The sequence below is a fragment of the Ascaphus truei genome, chromosome 20, assembly GCF_040206685.1.
Source record: "Ascaphus truei isolate aAscTru1 chromosome 20, aAscTru1.hap1, whole genome shotgun sequence".
NCBI lineage: Eukaryota > Metazoa > Chordata > Amphibia > Anura > Ascaphidae > Ascaphus > Ascaphus truei.
Genome location: NC_134502.1, coordinates 21764673 through 21782416, shown reverse-complemented (window position 1 = coordinate 21782416; position 17744 = coordinate 21764673). Strand labels below are relative to the sequence as shown.

Genomic DNA, 17744 nt, shown 5'->3' with positions numbered 1-17744 from the left:
TGTGGGAGTTAATATGCTAATTCAACTGTCAACTAGAAAGACTCTCTTGCAGTTCCACAAACAACCACTGCAGTGTATCTGCATGCAAACGCTTCAGCCAGAGGTGTATTTGGGACCAAATACATGATATCTCCTCTCTCACCAGTGACCTGACTGTGAAATAACCATTTTTGTTGAATATTGCTATTTCAAACATAGTGGAAGTTACTCGAAAAGATGATTTCATATGAAAAAGAAAAGTTTGATTGCAGTGATATTCATGTCAAAAGTGAAAGTCATACATTTAGACTTCAAAAATAAAATCCGTACAGATCAAATGACCAACTTCAGTAGCTCAGGGATATGGCATGTACTTGGTTTTATATATGTCAATCTTCAGGACCGGGTGGGTAACCCCCTCTAAACACAAACGAGATCATATGAGATATACACACTCTTCATGCCGATAGTAGGGACTCATTCATTGTAGGTTTGGTAGGGAAATATATCATCAACATGGTTAGTGAATGTTAGTGAATGTTAGTGAATGTTAGTGAATGTTAGTGAATGTTAGTGAATTTGGAACATTATTATCAACATTTTCAACAAAATGCCCAAGGTCTCTGTGGCGCAATTGGTTAGCGCGTTCGGCTGTTAACCGAAAGGTTGGTGGTTCAAGCCCACCCAGGGACGTCTGTTTTCCACCTCACATCTCTTTTCTTCACTTGTTCTGCCCATGGGATCAAGTAGCATGGAAAAAGCTGAAAACATTCACATCTCTGATTATATTATACCCACTTACCTCCTTCAAGACATTTAATAAGATATTTGAAAATAGAATGTCTGATGACTAATTGTCGTTTCATGCACGCAACCAAAGACTTCTTTTTCTATTCATCAATGTTGCTATCTATTAAGTGAAGTTGCTTGAGAAACGTCATGTCAGATCAAGAACTATATGAATACTGCTTCTGTTGTGGTGGAAAGACAAATATTTGGTGATAGATGAAGATGATCAAGAGCACAGGATGATCTGCAAACCAAGATGTGATTGCTAACATCTTGGGACAATAGGTCGAGTGTGGTCATTGAGAGCGTCCAATTATTTCAAACCTAAGATTGCCTCACATGTGCTAGATATGTCAAATTAAAGATAGAAAGATGCGTTAACAGTTAATACCTGCAATCATGTGATAACACTCAGTACTCTAACATATCCTTATATATGACACTAGTTTCATAATTAGGCATGTGTTTCATTGGTTTGACCTGAAAGCCTGACTGTGCCATAACAATTATTCTTGAATTATTTGACAATGCATACTTATTCCAGGGGCTCCGCCTATATTTTTCATTTTTATGCCAGGGCATTTTCACATATCTCACAGAGTTTAGTCCACAGGACATTAAGAAATGACATATATTCCGCTTTAGGTTCTTGCTCAAGACCTTGATGAGGTGGGCAGGCTTGAATCATGTTTTGATCAAAAGATGCAACCAAATGTCTCCTTTGTCACACAGACTTGGCTTGTAAACAAATGTAAACATGACACGAGTATATTTGAGGCCCAATTGGTAGGAGAGCAGGATTTGTTCTCTTGTTTTCCATATATATATATATATATATATATATATATATAAAAACAAACATTAGGTCAATGGTTTTACCAGCAGCAGCAGTCCACTTGTAAAGGGAGGAGGAACGCGGTCATCCATCCAGTCTCCCACAAATGTTAGGCCAATTGCTTTCCTTGCTGCATACTCCATAAGTGCATTTAATGATGTTGTTAGTGTTACTCTGCATTTTAGGGGATAGGTTACCAGCTTGACATCATTTCCTAAACAATAGCATAATCTATATTTAGACTCAAAGATCAGTCTCTCGTGAGACTGTCAAAAATTGCTAATGCTGACTATATTGCAAGTCATCACAGCGGGGTATTGGGAAAAGTTTTCAACTAGCAATAATCACGCCTCGGATAAACCTCATTGGCTATGATACTGCCACTGCGCAAAGTTAACTTTCTACTGGTTTAGTAACCACCAGCTCACATGAAGCCCTCATTACACTGGTGGCTAGCCATAATGCAGAAATGAGTTCAGTGCTATGGATTGTGGGAGTTAATATGCTAATTCAACTGTCAACTAGAAAGACTCTCTTGCAGTTCCACAAACAACCACTGCAGTGTATCTGCATGCAAACGCTTCAGCCAGAGGTGTATTTGGGACCAAATACATGATATCTCCTCTCTCACCAGTGACCTGACTGTGAAATAACCATTTTTGTTGAATATTGCTATTTCAAACATAGTGGAAGTTACTCGAAAAGATGATTTCATATGAAAAAGAAAAGTTTGATTGCAGTGATATTCATGTCAAAAGTGAAAGTCATACATTTAGACTTCAAAAATAAAATCCGTACAGATCAAATGACCAACTTCAGTAGCTCAGGGATATGGCATGTACTTGGTTTTATATATGTCAATCTTCAGGACCGGGTGGGTAACCCCCTCTAAACACAAACGAGATCATATGAGATATACACACTCTTCATGCCGATAGTAGGGACTCATTCATTGTAGGTTTGGTAGGGAAATATATCATCAACATGGTTAGTGAATGTTAGTGAATGTTAGTGAATGTTAGTGAATGTTAGTGAATGTTAGTGAATTTGGAACATTATTATCAACATTTTCAACAAAATGCCCAAGGTCTCTGTGGCGCAATTGGTTAGCGCGTTCGGCTGTTAACCGAAAGGTTGGTGGTTCAAGCCCACCCAGGGACGTCTGTTTTCCACCTCACATCTCTTTTCTTCACTTGTTCTGCCCATGGGATCAAGTAGCATGGAAAAAGCTGAAAACATTCACATCTCTGATTATATTATACCCACTTACCTCCTTCAAGACATTTAATAAGATATTTGAAAATAGAATGTCTGATGACTAATTGTCGTTTCATGCACGCAACCAAAGACTTCTTTTTCTATTCATCAATGTTGCTATCTATTAAGTGAAGTTGCTTGAGAAACGTCATGTCAGATCAAGAACTATATGAATACTGCTTCTGTTGTGGTGGAAAGACAAATATTTGGTGATAGATGAAGATGATCAAGAGCACAGGATGATCTGCAAACCAAGATGTGATTGCTAACATCTTGGGACAATAGGTCGAGTGTGGTCATTGAGAGCGTCCAATTATTTCAAACCTAAGATTGCCTCACATGTGCTAGATATGTCAAATTAAAGATAGAAAGATGCGTTAACAGTTAATACCTGCAATCATGTGATAACACTCAGTACTCTAACATATCCTTATATATGACACTAGTTTCATAATTAGGCATGTGTTTCATTGGTTTGACCTGAAAGCCTGACTGTGCCATAACAATTATTCTTGAATTATTTGACAATGCATACTTATTCCAGGGGCTCCGCCTATATTTTTCATTTTTATGCCAGGGCATTTTCACATATCTCACAGAGTTTAGTCCACAGGACATTAAGAAATGACATATATTCCGCTTTAGGTTCTTGCTCAAGACCTTGATGAGGTGGGCAGGCTTGAATCATGTTTTGATCAAAAGATGCAACCAAATGTCTCCTTTGTCACACAGACTTGGCTTGTAAACAAATGTAAACATGACACGAGTATATTTGAGGCCCAATTGGTAGGAGAGCAGGATTTGTTCTCTTGTTTTCCATATATATATATATATATATATATATATATATAAAAACAAACATTAGGTCAATGGTTTTACCAGCAGCAGCAGTCCACTTGTAAAGGGAGGAGGAACGCGGTCATCCATCCAGTCTCCCACAAATGTTAGGCCAATTGCTTTCCTTGCTGCATACTCCATAAGTGCATTTAATGATGTTGTTAGTGTTACTCTGCATTTTAGGGGATAGGTTACCAGCTTGACATCATTTCCTAAACAATAGCATAATCTATATTTAGACTCAAAGATCAGTCTCTCGTGAGACTGTCAAAAATTGCTAATGCTGACTATATTGCAAGTCATCACAGCGGGGTATTGGGAAAAGTTTTCAACTAGCAATAATCACGCCTCGGATAAACCTCATTGGCTATGATACTGCCACTGCGCAAAGTTAACTTTCTACTGGTTTAGTAACCACCAGCTCACATGAAGCCCTCATTACACTGGTGGCTAGCCATAATGCAGAAATGAGTTCAGTGCTATGGATTGTGGGAGTTAATATGCTAATTCAACTGTCAACTAGAAAGACTCTCTTGCAGTTCCACAAACAACCACTGCAGTGTATCTGCATGCAAACGCTTCAGCCAGAGGTGTATTTGGGACCAAATACATGATATCTCCTCTCTCACCAGTGACCTGACTGTGAAATAACCATTTTTGTTGAATATTGCTATTTCAAACATAGTGGAAGTTACTCGAAAAGATGATTTCATATGAAAAAGAAAAGTTTGATTGCAGTGATATTCATGTCAAAAGTGAAAGTCATACATTTAGACTTCAAAAATAAAATCCGTACAGATCAAATGACCAACTTCAGTAGCTCAGGGATATGGCATGTACTTGGTTTTATATATGTCAATCTTCAGGACCGGGTGGGTAACCCCCTCTAAACACAAACGAGATCATATGAGATATACACACTCTTCATGCCGATAGTAGGGACTCATTCATTGTAGGTTTGGTAGGGAAATATATCATCAACATGGTTAGTGAATGTTAGTGAATGTTAGTGAATGTTAGTGAATGTTAGTGAATGTTAGTGAATTTGGAACATTATTATCAACATTTTCAACAAAATGCCCAAGGTCTCTGTGGCGCAATTGGTTAGCGCGTTCGGCTGTTAACCGAAAGGTTGGTGGTTCAAGCCCACCCAGGGACGTCTGTTTTCCACCTCACATCTCTTTTCTTCACTTGTTCTGCCCATGGGATCAAGTAGCATGGAAAAAGCTGAAAACATTCACATCTCTGATTATATTATACCCACTTACCTCCTTCAAGACATTTAATAAGATATTTGAAAATAGAATGTCTGATGACTAATTGTCGTTTCATGCACGCAACCAAAGACTTCTTTTTCTATTCATCAATGTTGCTATCTATTAAGTGAAGTTGCTTGAGAAACGTCATGTCAGATCAAGAACTATATGAATACTGCTTCTGTTGTGGTGGAAAGACAAATATTTGGTGATAGATGAAGATGATCAAGAGCACAGGATGATCTGCAAACCAAGATGTGATTGCTAACATCTTGGGACAATAGGTCGAGTGTGGTCATTGAGAGCGTCCAATTATTTCAAACCTAAGATTGCCTCACATGTGCTAGATATGTCAAATTAAAGATAGAAAGATGCGTTAACAGTTAATACCTGCAATCATGTGATAACACTCAGTACTCTAACATATCCTTATATATGACACTAGTTTCATAATTAGGCATGTGTTTCATTGGTTTGACCTGAAAGCCTGACTGTGCCATAACAATTATTCTTGAATTATTTGACAATGCATACTTATTCCAGGGGCTCCGCCTATATTTTTCATTTTTATGCCAGGGCATTTTCACATATCTCACAGAGTTTAGTCCACAGGACATTAAGAAATGACATATATTCCGCTTTAGGTTCTTGCTCAAGACCTTGATGAGGTGGGCAGGCTTGAATCATGTTTTGATCAAAAGATGCAACCAAATGTCTCCTTTGTCACACAGACTTGGCTTGTAAACAAATGTAAACATGACACGAGTATATTTGAGGCCCAATTGGTAGGAGAGCAGGATTTGTTCTCTTGTTTTCCATATATATATATATATATATATATATATAAAAACAAACATTAGGTCAATGGTTTTACCAGCAGCAGCAGTCCACTTGTAAAGGGAGGAGGAACGCGGTCATCCATCCAGTCTCCCACAAATGTTAGGCCAATTGCTTTCCTTGCTGCATACTCCATAAGTGCATTTAATGATGTTGTTAGTGTTACTCTGCATTTTAGGGGATAGGTTACCAGCTTGACATCATTTCCTAAACAATAGCATAATCTATATTTAGACTCAAAGATCAGTCTCTCGTGAGACTGTCAAAAATTGCTAATGCTGACTATATTGCAAGTCATCACAGCGGGGTATTGGGAAAAGTTTTCAACTAGCAATAATCACGCCTCGGATAAACCTCATTGGCTATGATACTGCCACTGCGCAAAGTTAACTTTCTACTGGTTTAGTAACCACCAGCTCACATGAAGCCCTCATTACACTGGTGGCTAGCCATAATGCAGAAATGAGTTCAGTGCTATGGATTGTGGGAGTTAATATGCTAATTCAACTGTCAACTAGAAAGACTCTCTTGCAGTTCCACAAACAACCACTGCAGTGTATCTGCATGCAAACGCTTCAGCCAGAGGTGTATTTGGGACCAAATACATGATATCTCCTCTCTCACCAGTGACCTGACTGTGAAATAACCATTTTTGTTGAATATTGCTATTTCAAACATAGTGGAAGTTACTCGAAAAGATGATTTCATATGAAAAAGAAAAGTTTGATTGCAGTGATATTCATGTCAAAAGTGAAAGTCATACATTTAGACTTCAAAAATAAAATCCGTACAGATCAAATGACCAACTTCAGTAGCTCAGGGATATGGCATGTACTTGGTTTTATATATGTCAATCTTCAGGACCGGGTGGGTAACCCCCTCTAAACACAAACGAGATCATATGAGATATACACACTCTTCATGCCGATAGTAGGGACTCATTCATTGTAGGTTTGGTAGGGAAATATATCATCAACATGGTTAGTGAATGTTAGTGAATGTTAGTGAATGTTAGTGAATGTTAGTGAATGTTAGTGAATTTGGAACATTATTATCAACATTTTCAACAAAATGCCCAAGGTCTCTGTGGCGCAATTGGTTAGCGCGTTCGGCTGTTAACCGAAAGGTTGGTGGTTCAAGCCCACCCAGGGACGTCTGTTTTCCACCTCACATCTCTTTTCTTCACTTGTTCTGCCCATGGGATCAAGTAGCATGGAAAAAGCTGAAAACATTCACATCTCTGATTATATTATACCCACTTACCTCCTTCAAGACATTTAATAAGATATTTGAAAATAGAATGTCTGATGACTAATTGTCGTTTCATGCACGCAACCAAAGACTTCTTTTTCTATTCATCAATGTTGCTATCTATTAAGTGAAGTTGCTTGAGAAACGTCATGTCAGATCAAGAACTATATGAATACTGCTTCTGTTGTGGTGGAAAGACAAATATTTGGTGATAGATGAAGATGATCAAGAGCACAGGATGATCTGCAAACCAAGATGTGATTACTAACATCTTGGGACAATAGGTCGAGTGTGGTCATTGAGAGCGTCCAATTATTTCAAACCTAAGATTGCCTCACATGTGCTAGATATGTCAAATTAAAGATAGAAAGATGCGTTAACAGTTAATACCTGCAATCATGTGATAACACTCAGTACTCTAACATATCCTTATATATGACACTAGTTTCATAATTAGGCATGTGTTTCATTGGTTTGACCTGAAAGCCTGACTGTGCCATAACAATTATTCTTGAATTATTTGACAATGCATACTTATTCCAGGGGCTCCGCCTATATTTTTCATTTTTATGCCAGGGCATTTTCACATATCTCACAGAGTTTAGTCCACAGGACATTAAGAAATGACATATATTCCGCTTTAGGTTCTTGCTCAAGACCTTGATGAGGTGGGCAGGCTTGAATCATGTTTTGATCAAAAGATGCAACCAAATGTCTCCTTTGTCACACAGACTTGGCTTGTAAATAAATGTAAACATGACACGAGTATATTTGAGGCCCAATTGGTAGGAGAGCAGGATTTGTTTTCTTGTTTTCCATATATATATATATATATATATATATATATATAAAAACAAACATTAGGTCAATGGTTTTACCAGCAGCAGCAGTCCACTTGTAAAAAGAGGAGGAACGCGGTCATCCATCCAGTCTCCCACAAATGTTAGGCCAATTGCTTTCCTTGCTGCATACTCCATAAGTGCATTTAATGATGTTGTTAGTGTTACTCTGCATTTTAGGGGATAGGTTACCAGCTTGACATCATTTCCTAAACAATAGCATAATCTATATTTAGACTCAAAGATCAGTCTCTCGTGAGACTGTCAAAAATTGCTAATGCTGACTATATTGCAAGTCATCACAGCGGGGTATTGGGAAAAGTTTTCAACTAGCAATAATCACGCCTCGGATAAACCTCATTGGCTATGATACTGCCACTGCGCAAAGTTAACTTTCTACTGGTTTAGTAACCACCAGCTCACATGAAGCCCTCATTACACTGGTGGCTAGCCATAATGCAGAAATGAGTTCAGTGCTATGGATTGTGGGAGTTAATATGCTAATTCAACTGTCAACTAGAAAGACTCTCTTGCAGTTCCACAAACAACCACTGCAGTGTATCTGCATGCAAACGCTTCAGCCAGAGGTGTATTTGGGACCAAATACATGATATCTCCTCTCTCACCAGTGACCTGACTGTGAAATAACCATTTTTGTTGAATATTGCTATTTCAAACATAGTGGAAGTTACTCGAAAAGATGATTTCATATGAAAAAGAAAAGTTTGATTGCAGTGATATTCATGTCAAAAGTGAAAGTCATACATTTAGACTTCAAAAATAAAATCCGTACAGATCAAATGACCAACTTCAGTAGCTCAGGGATATGGCATGTACTTGGTTTTATATATGTCAATCTTCAGGACCGGGTGGGTAACCCCCTCTAAACACAAACGAGATCATATGAGATATACACACTCTTCATGCCGATAGTAGGGACTCATTCATTGTAGGTTTGGTAGGGAAATATATCATCAACATGGTTAGTGAATGTTAGTGAATGTTAGTGAATGTTAGTGAATGTTAGTGAATGTTAGTGAATGTTAGTGAATTTGGAACATTATTATCAACATTTTCAACAAAATGCCCAAGGTCTCTGTGGCGCAATTGGTTAGCGCGTTCGGCTGTTAACCGAAAGGTTGGTGGTTCAAGCCCACCCAGGGACGTCTGTTTTCCACCTCACATCTCTTTTCTTCACTTGTTCTGCCCATGGGATCAAGTAGCATGGAAAAAGCTGAAAACATTCACATCTCTGATTATATTATACCCACTTACCTCCTTCAAGACATTTAATAAGATATTTGAAAATAGAATGTCTGATGACTAATTGTCGTTTCATGCACGCAACCAAAGACTTCTTTTTCTATTCATCAATGTTGCTATCTATTAAGTGAAGTTGCTTGAGAAACGTCATGTCAGATCAAGAACTATATGAATACTGCTTCTGTTGTGGTGGAAAGACAAATATTTGGTGATAGATGAAGATGATCAAGAGCACAGGATGATCTGCAAACCAAGATGTGATTGCTAACATCTTGGGACAATAGGTCGAGTGTGGTCATTGAGAGCGTCCAATTATTTCAAACCTAAGATTGCCTCACATGTGCTAGATATGTCAAATTAAAGATAGAAAGATGCGTTAACAGTTAATACCTGCAATCATGTGATAACACTCAGTACTCTAACATATCCTTATATATGACACTAGTTTCATAATTAGGCATGTGTTTCATTGGTTTGACCTGAAAGCCTGACTGTGCCATAACAATTATTCTTGAATTATTTGACAATGCATACTTATTCCAGGGGCTCCGCCTATATTTTTCATTTTTATGCCAGGGCATTTTCACATATCTCACAGAGTTTAGTCCACAGGACATTAAGAAATGACATATATTCCGCTTTAGGTTCTTGCTCAAGACCTTGATGAGGTGGGCAGGCTTGAATCATGTTTTGATCAAAAGATGCAACCAAATGTCTCCTTTGTCACACAGACTTGGCTTGTAAATAAATGTAAACATGACACGAGTATATTTGAGGCCCAATTGGTAGGAGAGCAGGATTTGTTTTCTTGTTTTCCATATATATATATATATATATATAAAAACAAACATTAGGTCAATGGTTTTACCAGCAGCAGCAGTCCACTTGTAAAGGGAGGAGGAACGCGGTCATCCATCCAGTCTCCCACAAATGTTAGGCCAATTGCTTTCCTTGCTGCATACTCCATAAGTGCATTTAATGATGTTGTTAGTGTTACTCTGCATTTTAGGGGATAGGTTACCAGCTTGACATCATTTCCTAAACAATAGCATAATCTATATTTAGACTCAAAGATCAGTCTCTCGTGAGACTGTCAAAAATTGCTAATGCTGACTATATTGCAAGTCATCACAGCGGGGTATTGGGAAAAGTTTTCAACTAGCAATAATCACGCCTCGGATAAACCTCATTGGCTATGATACTGCCACTGCGCAAAGTTAACTTTCTACTGGTTTAGTAACCACCAGCTCACATGAAGCCCTCATTACACTGGTGGCTAGCCATAATGCAGAAATGAGTTCAGTGCTATGGATTGTGGGAGTTAATATGCTAATTCAACTGTCAACTAGAAAGACTCTCTTGCAGTTCCACAAACAACCACTGCAGTGTATCTGCATGCAAACGCTTCAGCCAGAGGTGTATTTGGGACCAAATACATGATATCTCCTCTCTCACCAGTGACCTGACTGTGAAATAACCATTTTTGTTGAATATTGCTATTTCAAACATAGTGGAAGTTACTCGAAAAGATGATTTCATATGAAAAAGAAAAGTTTGATTGCAGTGATATTCATGTCAAAAGTGAAAGTCATACATTTAGACTTCAAAAATAAAATCCGTACAGATCAAATGACCAACTTCAGTAGCTCAGGGATATGGCATGTACTTGGTTTTATATATGTCAATCTTCAGGACCGGGTGGGTAACCCCCTCTAAACACAAACGAGATCATATGAGATATACACACTCTTCATGCCGATAGTAGGGACTCATTCATTGTAGGTTTGGTAGGGAAATATATCATCAACATGGTTAGTGAATGTTAGTGAATGTTAGTGAATGTTAGTGAATGTTAGTGAATGTTAGTGAATTTGGAACATTATTATCAACATTTTCAACAAAATGCCCAAGGTCTCTGTGGCGCAATTGGTTAGCGCGTTCGGCTGTTAACCGAAAGGTTGGTGGTTCAAGCCCACCCAGGGACGTCTGTTTTCCACCTCACATCTCTTTTCTTCACTTGTTCTGCCCATGGGATCAAGTAGCATGGAAAAAGCTGAAAACATTCACATCTCTGATTATATTATACCCACTTACCTCCTTCAAGACATTTAATAAGATATTTGAAAATAGAATGTCTGATGACTAATTGTCGTTTCATGCACGCAACCAAAGACTTCTTTTTCTATTCATCAATGTTGCTATCTATTAAGTGAAGTTGCTTGAGAAACGTCATGTCAGATCAAGAACTATATGAATACTGCTTCTGTTGTGGTGGAAAGACAAATATTTGGTGATAGATGAAGATGATCAAGAGCACAGGATGATCTGCAAACCAAGATGTGATTGCTAACATCTTGGGACAATAGGTCGAGTGTGGTCATTGAGAGCGTCCAATTATTTCAAACCTAAGATTGCCTCACATGTGCTAGATATGTCAAATTAAAGATAGAAAGATGCGTTAACAGTTAATACCTGCAATCATGTGATAACACTCAGTACTCTAACATATCCTTATATATGACACTAGTTTCATAATTAGGCATGTGTTTCATTGGTTTGACCTGAAAGCCTGACTGTGCCATAACAATTATTCTTGAATTATTTGACAATGCATACTTATTCCAGGGGCTCCGCCTATATTTTTCATTTTTATGCCAGGGCATTTTCACATATCTCACAGAGTTTAGTCCACAGGACATTAAGAAATGACATATATTCCGCTTTAGGTTCTTGCTCAAGACCTTGATGAGGTGGGCAGGCTTGAATCATGTTTTGATCAAAAGATGCAACCAAATGTCTCCTTTGTCACACAGACTTGGCTTGTAAACAAATGTAAACATGACACGAGTATATTTGAGGCCCAATTGGTAGGAGAGCAGGATTTGTTCTCTTGTTTTCCATATATATATATATATATATATATATATATAAAAACAAACATTAGGTCAATGGTTTTACCAGCAGCAGCAGTCCACTTGTAAAGGGAGGAGGAACGCGGTCATCCATCCAGTCTCCCACAAATGTTAGGCCAATTGCTTTCCTTGCTGCATACTCCATAAGTGCATTTAATGATGTTGTTAGTGTTACTCTGCATTTTAGGGGATAGGTTACCAGCTTGACATCATTTCCTAAACAATAGCATAATCTATATTTAGACTCAAAGATCAGTCTCTCGTGAGACTGTCAAAAATTGCTAATGCTGACTATATTGCAAGTCATCACAGCGGGGTATTGGGAAAAGTTTTCAACTAGCAATAATCACGCCTCGGATAAACCTCATTGGCTATGATACTGCCACTGCGCAAAGTTAACTTTCTACTGGTTTAGTAACCACCAGCTCACATGAAGCCCTCATTACACTGGTGGCTAGCCATAATGCAGAAATGAGTTCAGTGCTATGGATTGTGGGAGTTAATATGCTAATTCAACTGTCAAATAGAAAGACTCTCTTGCAGTTCCACAAACAACCACTGCAGTGTATCTGCATGCAAACGCTTCAGCCAGAGGTGTATTTGGGACCAAATACATGATATCTCCTCTCTCACCAGTGACCTGACTGTGAAATAACCATTTTTGTTGAATATTGCTATTTCAAACATAGTGGAAGTTACTCGAAAAGATGATTTCATATGAAAAAGAAAAGTTTGATTGCAGTGATATTCATGTCAAAAGTGAAAGTCATACATTTAGACTTCAAAAATAAAATCCGTACAGATCAAATGACCAACTTCAGTAGCTCAGGGATATGGCATGTACTTGGTTTTATATATGTCAATCTTCAGGACCGGGTGGGTAACCCCCTCTAAACACAAACGAGATCATATGAGATATACACACTCTTCATGCCGATAGTAGGGACTCATTCATTGTAGGTTTGGTAGGGAAATATATCATCAACATGGTTAGTGAATGTTAGTGAATGTTAGTGAATGTTAGTGAATGTTAGTGAATGTTAGTGAATGTTAGTGAATTTGGAACATTATTATCAACATTTTCAACAAAATGCCCAAGGTCTCTGTGGCGCAATTGGTTAGCGCGTTCGGCTGTTAACCGAAAGGTTGGTGGTTCAAGCCCACCCAGGGACGTCTGTTTTCCACCTCACATCTCTTTTCTTCACTTGTTCTGCCCATGGGATCAAGTAGCATGGAAAAAGCTGAAAACATTCACATCTCTGATTATATTATACCCACTTATCTCCTTCAAGACATTTAATAAGATATTTGAAAATAGAATGTCTGATGACTAATTGTCGTTTCATGCACGCAACCAAAGACTTCTTTTTCTATTCATCAATGTTGCTATCTATTAAGTGAAGTTGCTTGAGAAACGTCATGTCAGATCAAGAACTATATGAATACTGCTTCTGTTGTGGTGGAAAGACAAATATTTGGTGATAGATGAAGATGATCAAGAGCACAGGATGATCTGCAAACCAAGATGTGATTGCTAACATCTTGGGACAATAGGTCGAGTGTGGTCATTGAGAGCGTCCAATTATTTCAAACCTAAGATTGCCTCACATGTGCTAGATATGTCAAATTAAAGATAGAAAGATGCGTTAACAGTTAATACCTGCAATCATGTGATAACACTCAGTACTCTAACATATCCTTATATATGACACTAGTTTCATAATTAGGCATGTGTTTCATTGGTTTGACCTGAAAGCCTGACTGTGCCATAACAATTATTCTTGAATTATTTGACAATGCATACTTATTCCAGGGGCTCCGCCTATATTTTTCATTTTTATGCCAGGGCATTTTCACATATCTCACAGAGTTTAGTCCACAGGACATTAAGAAATGACATATATTCCGCTTTAGGTTCTTGCTCAAGACCTTGATGAGGTGGGCAGGCTTGAATCATGTTTTGATCAAAAGATGCAACCAAATGTCTCCTTTGTCACACAGACTTGGCTTGTAAATAAATGTAAACATGACACGAGTATATTTGAGGCCCAATTGGTAGGAGAGCAGGATTTGTTTTCTTGTTTTCCATATATATATATATATATATATATAAAAACAAACATTAGGTCAATGGTTTTACCAGCAGCAGCAGTCCACTTGTAAAGGGAGGAGGAACGCGGTCATCCATCCAGTCTCCCACAAATGTTAGGCCAATTGCTTTCCTTGCTGCATACTCCATAAGTGCATTTAATGATGTTGTTAGTGTTACTCTGCATTTTAGGGGATAGGTTACCAGCTTGACATCATTTCCTAAACAATAGCATAATCTATATTTAGACTCAAAGATCAGTCTCTCGTGAGACTGTCAAAAATTGCTAATGCTGACTATATTGCAAGTCATCACAGCGGGGTATTGGGAAAAGTTTTCAACTAGCAATAATCACGCCTCGGATAAACCTCATTGGCTATGATACTGCCACTGCGCAAAGTTAACTTTCTACTGGTTTAGTAACCACCAGCTCACATGAAGCCCTCATTACACTGGTGGCTAGCCATAATGCAGAAATGAGTTCAGTGCTATGGATTGTGGGAGTTAATATGCTAATTCAACTGTCAACTAGAAAGACTCTCTTGCAGTTCCACAAACAACCACTGCAGTGTATCTGCATGCAAACGCTTCAGCCAGAGGTGTATTTGGGACCAAATACATGATATCTCCTCTCTCACCAGTGACCTGACTGTGAAATAACCATTTTTGTTGAATATTGCTATTTCAAACATAGTGGAAGTTACTCGAAAAGATGATTTCATATGAAAAAGAAAAGTTTGATTGCAGTGATATTCATGTCAAAAGTGAAAGTCATACATTTAGACTTCAAAAATAAAATCCGTACAGATCAAATGACCAACTTCAGTAGCTCAGGGATATGGCATGTACTTGGTTTTATATATGTCAATCTTCAGGACCGGGTGGGTAACCCCCTCTAAACACAAACGAGATCATATGAGATATACACACTCTTCATGCCGATAGTAGGGACTCATTCATTGTAGGTTTGGTAGGGAAATATATCATCAACATGGTTAGTGAATGTTAGTGAATGTTAGTGAATGTTAGTGAATGTTAGTGAATGTTAGTGAATTTGGAACATTATTATCAACATTTTCAACAAAATGCCCAAGGTCTCTGTGGCGCAATTGGTTAGCGCGTTCGGCTGTTAACCGAAAGGTTGGTGGTTCAAGCCCACCCAGGGACGTCTGTTTTCCACCTCACATCTCTTTTCTTCACTTGTTCTGCCCATGGGATCAAGTAGCATGGAAAAAGCTGAAAACATTCACATCTCTGATTATATTATACCCACTTACCTCCTTCAAGACATTTAATAAGATATTTGAAAATAGAATGTCTGATGACTAATTGTCGTTTCATGCACGCAACCAAAGACTTCTTTTTCTATTCATCAATGTTGCTATCTATTAAGTGAAGTTGCTTGAGAAACGTCATGTCAGATCAAGAACTATATGAATACTGCTTCAGTTGTGGTGGAAAGACAAATATTTGGTGATAGATGAAGATGATCAAGAGCACAGGATGATCTGCAAACCAAGATGTGATTGCTAACATCTTGGGACAATAGGTCGAGTGTGGTCATTGAGAGCGTCCAATTATTTCAAACCTAAGATTGCCTCACATGTGCTAGATACGTCAAATTAAAGATAGAAAGATGCGTTAACAGTTAATACCTGCAATCATGTGATAACACTCAGTACTCTAACATATCCTTATATATGACACTAGTTTCATAATTAGGCATGTGTTTCATTGGTTTGACCTGAAAGCCTGACTGTGCCATAACAATTATTCTTGAATTATTTGACAATGCATACTTATTCCAGGGGCTCCGCCTATATTTTTCATTTTTATGCCAGGGCATTTTCACATATCTCACAGAGTTTAGTCCACAGGACATTAAGAAATGACATATATTCCGCTTTAGGTTCTTGCTCAAGACCTTGATGAGGTGGGCAGGCTTGAATCATGTTTTGATCAAAAGATGCAACCAAATGTCTCCTTTGTCACACAGACTTGGCTTGTAAACAAATGTAAACATGACACGAGTATATTTGAGGCCCAATTGGTAGGAGAGCAGGATTTGTTCTCTTGTTTTCCATATATATATATATAAAAACAAACATTAGGTCAATGGTTTTACCAGCAGCAGCAGTCCACTTGTAAAGGGAGGAGGAACGCGGTCATCCATCCAGTCTCCCACAAATGTTAGGCCAATTGCTTTCCTTGCTGCATACTCCATAAGTGCATTTAATGATGTTGTTAGTGTTACTCTGCATTTTAGGGGATAGGTTACCAGCTTGACATCATTTCCTAAACAATAGCATAATCTATATTTAGACTCAAAGATCAGTCTCTCGTGAGACTGTCAAAAATTGCTAATGCTGACTATATTGCAAGTCATCACAGCGGGGTATTGGGAAAAGTTTTCAACTAGCAATAATCACGCCTCGGATAAACCTCATTGGCTATGATACTGCCACTGCGCAAAGTTAACTTTCTACTGGTTTAGTAACCACCAGCTCACATGAAGCCCTCATTACACTGGTGGCTAGCCATAATGCAGAAATGAGTTCAGTGCTATGGATTGTGGGAGTTAATATGCTAATTCAACTGTCAACTAGAAAGACTCTCTTGCAGTTCCACAAACAACCACTGCAGTGTATCTGCATGCAAACGCTTCAGCCAGAGGTGTATTTGGGACCAAATACATGATATCTCCTCTCTCACCAGTGACCTGACTGTGAAATAACCATTTTTGTTGAATATTGCTATTTCAAACATAGTGGAAGTTACTCGAAAAGATGATTTCATATGAAAAAGAAAAGTTTGATTGCAGTGATATTCATGTCAAAAGTGAAAGTCATACATTTAGACTTCAAAAATAAAATCCGTACAGATCAAATGACCAACTTCAGTAGCTCAGGGATATGGCATGTACTTGGTTTTATATATGTCAATCTTCAGGACCGGGTGGGTAACCCCCTCTAAACACAAACGAGATCATATGAGATATACACACTCTTCATGCCGATAGTAGGGACTCATTCATTGTAGGTTTGGTAGGGAAATATATCATCAACATGGTTAGTGAATGTTAGTGAATGTTAGTGAATGTTAGTGAATGTTAGTGAATGTTAGTGAATTTGGAACATTATTATCAACATTTTCAACAAAATGCCCAAGGTCTCTGTGGCGCAATTGGTTAGCGCGTTCGGCTGTTAACCGAAAGGTTGGTGGTTCAAGCCCACCCAGGGACGTCTGTTTTCCACCTCACATCTCTTTTCTTCACTTGTTCTGCCCATGGGATCAAGTAGCATGGAAAAAGCTGAAAACATTCACATCTCTGATTATATTATACCCACTTACCTCCTTCAAGACATTTAATAAGATATTTGAAAATAGAATGTCTGATGACTAATTGTCGTTTCATGCACGCAACCAAAGACTTCTTTTTCTATTCATCAATGTTGCTATCTATTAAGTGAAGTTGCTTGAGAAACGTCATGTCAGATCAAGAACTATATGAATACTGCTTCTGTTGTGGTGGAAAGACAAATATTTGGTGATAGATGAAGATGATCAAGAGCACAGGATGATCTGCAAACCAAGATGTGA

General features: G+C 38.2%; 17 non-coding genes across 17 annotated transcripts; 9 read left to right on the top strand and 8 right to left on the bottom strand.

Annotated features, from left to right (window-relative positions):
- The first annotated feature begins 598 nt into the window (after positions 1–598).
- On the top strand, positions 599–672 carry TRNAN-GUU (transfer RNA asparagine (anticodon GUU)). The gene has a single exon. It is a non-coding gene; the product is annotated as a tRNA-Asn (tRNA).
- A 1185-nt stretch (positions 673–1857) lies between these two features.
- LOC142471551 (U4 spliceosomal RNA) lies at positions 1858–1998 on the bottom strand. The gene has a single exon (XR_012789511.1). It is a non-coding gene; the product is annotated as a U4 spliceosomal RNA (small nuclear RNA).
- Positions 1999–2690: 692 nt separating this feature from the next.
- Positions 2691–2764, top strand: TRNAN-GUU (transfer RNA asparagine (anticodon GUU)). Its single transcript has one exon. It is a non-coding gene; the product is annotated as a tRNA-Asn (tRNA).
- Positions 2765–3949: 1185 nt separating this feature from the next.
- LOC142471550 (U4 spliceosomal RNA) lies at positions 3950–4090 on the bottom strand. Its single transcript, XR_012789510.1, has one exon. It is a non-coding gene; the product is annotated as a U4 spliceosomal RNA (small nuclear RNA).
- A 692-nt stretch (positions 4091–4782) lies between these two features.
- TRNAN-GUU (transfer RNA asparagine (anticodon GUU)) lies at positions 4783–4856 on the top strand. The gene has a single exon. It is a non-coding gene; the product is annotated as a tRNA-Asn (tRNA).
- A 1181-nt stretch (positions 4857–6037) lies between these two features.
- LOC142471549 (U4 spliceosomal RNA) lies at positions 6038–6178 on the bottom strand. Its single transcript, XR_012789509.1, has one exon. It is a non-coding gene; the product is annotated as a U4 spliceosomal RNA (small nuclear RNA).
- Positions 6179–6870: 692 nt separating this feature from the next.
- TRNAN-GUU (transfer RNA asparagine (anticodon GUU)) lies at positions 6871–6944 on the top strand. The gene has a single exon. It is a non-coding gene; the product is annotated as a tRNA-Asn (tRNA).
- A 1185-nt stretch (positions 6945–8129) lies between these two features.
- On the bottom strand, positions 8130–8270 carry LOC142471548 (U4 spliceosomal RNA). The gene has a single exon (XR_012789507.1). It is a non-coding gene; the product is annotated as a U4 spliceosomal RNA (small nuclear RNA).
- A 702-nt stretch (positions 8271–8972) lies between these two features.
- On the top strand, positions 8973–9046 carry TRNAN-GUU (transfer RNA asparagine (anticodon GUU)). The gene has a single exon. It is a non-coding gene; the product is annotated as a tRNA-Asn (tRNA).
- Positions 9047–10221: 1175 nt separating this feature from the next.
- Positions 10222–10362, bottom strand: LOC142471547 (U4 spliceosomal RNA). The gene has a single exon (XR_012789506.1). It is a non-coding gene; the product is annotated as a U4 spliceosomal RNA (small nuclear RNA).
- A 692-nt stretch (positions 10363–11054) lies between these two features.
- Positions 11055–11128, top strand: TRNAN-GUU (transfer RNA asparagine (anticodon GUU)). Its single transcript has one exon. It is a non-coding gene; the product is annotated as a tRNA-Asn (tRNA).
- Positions 11129–12311: 1183 nt separating this feature from the next.
- Positions 12312–12452, bottom strand: LOC142471546 (U4 spliceosomal RNA). Its single transcript, XR_012789505.1, has one exon. It is a non-coding gene; the product is annotated as a U4 spliceosomal RNA (small nuclear RNA).
- A 702-nt stretch (positions 12453–13154) lies between these two features.
- Positions 13155–13228, top strand: TRNAN-GUU (transfer RNA asparagine (anticodon GUU)). Its single transcript has one exon. It is a non-coding gene; the product is annotated as a tRNA-Asn (tRNA).
- Positions 13229–14405: 1177 nt separating this feature from the next.
- On the bottom strand, positions 14406–14546 carry LOC142471545 (U4 spliceosomal RNA). Its single transcript, XR_012789504.1, has one exon. It is a non-coding gene; the product is annotated as a U4 spliceosomal RNA (small nuclear RNA).
- Positions 14547–15238: 692 nt separating this feature from the next.
- TRNAN-GUU (transfer RNA asparagine (anticodon GUU)) lies at positions 15239–15312 on the top strand. Its single transcript has one exon. It is a non-coding gene; the product is annotated as a tRNA-Asn (tRNA).
- Positions 15313–16479: 1167 nt separating this feature from the next.
- LOC142471544 (U4 spliceosomal RNA) lies at positions 16480–16620 on the bottom strand. The gene has a single exon (XR_012789503.1). It is a non-coding gene; the product is annotated as a U4 spliceosomal RNA (small nuclear RNA).
- Positions 16621–17312: 692 nt separating this feature from the next.
- On the top strand, positions 17313–17386 carry TRNAN-GUU (transfer RNA asparagine (anticodon GUU)). The gene has a single exon. It is a non-coding gene; the product is annotated as a tRNA-Asn (tRNA).
- The last annotated feature ends 358 nt before the right edge of the window (positions 17387–17744 follow it).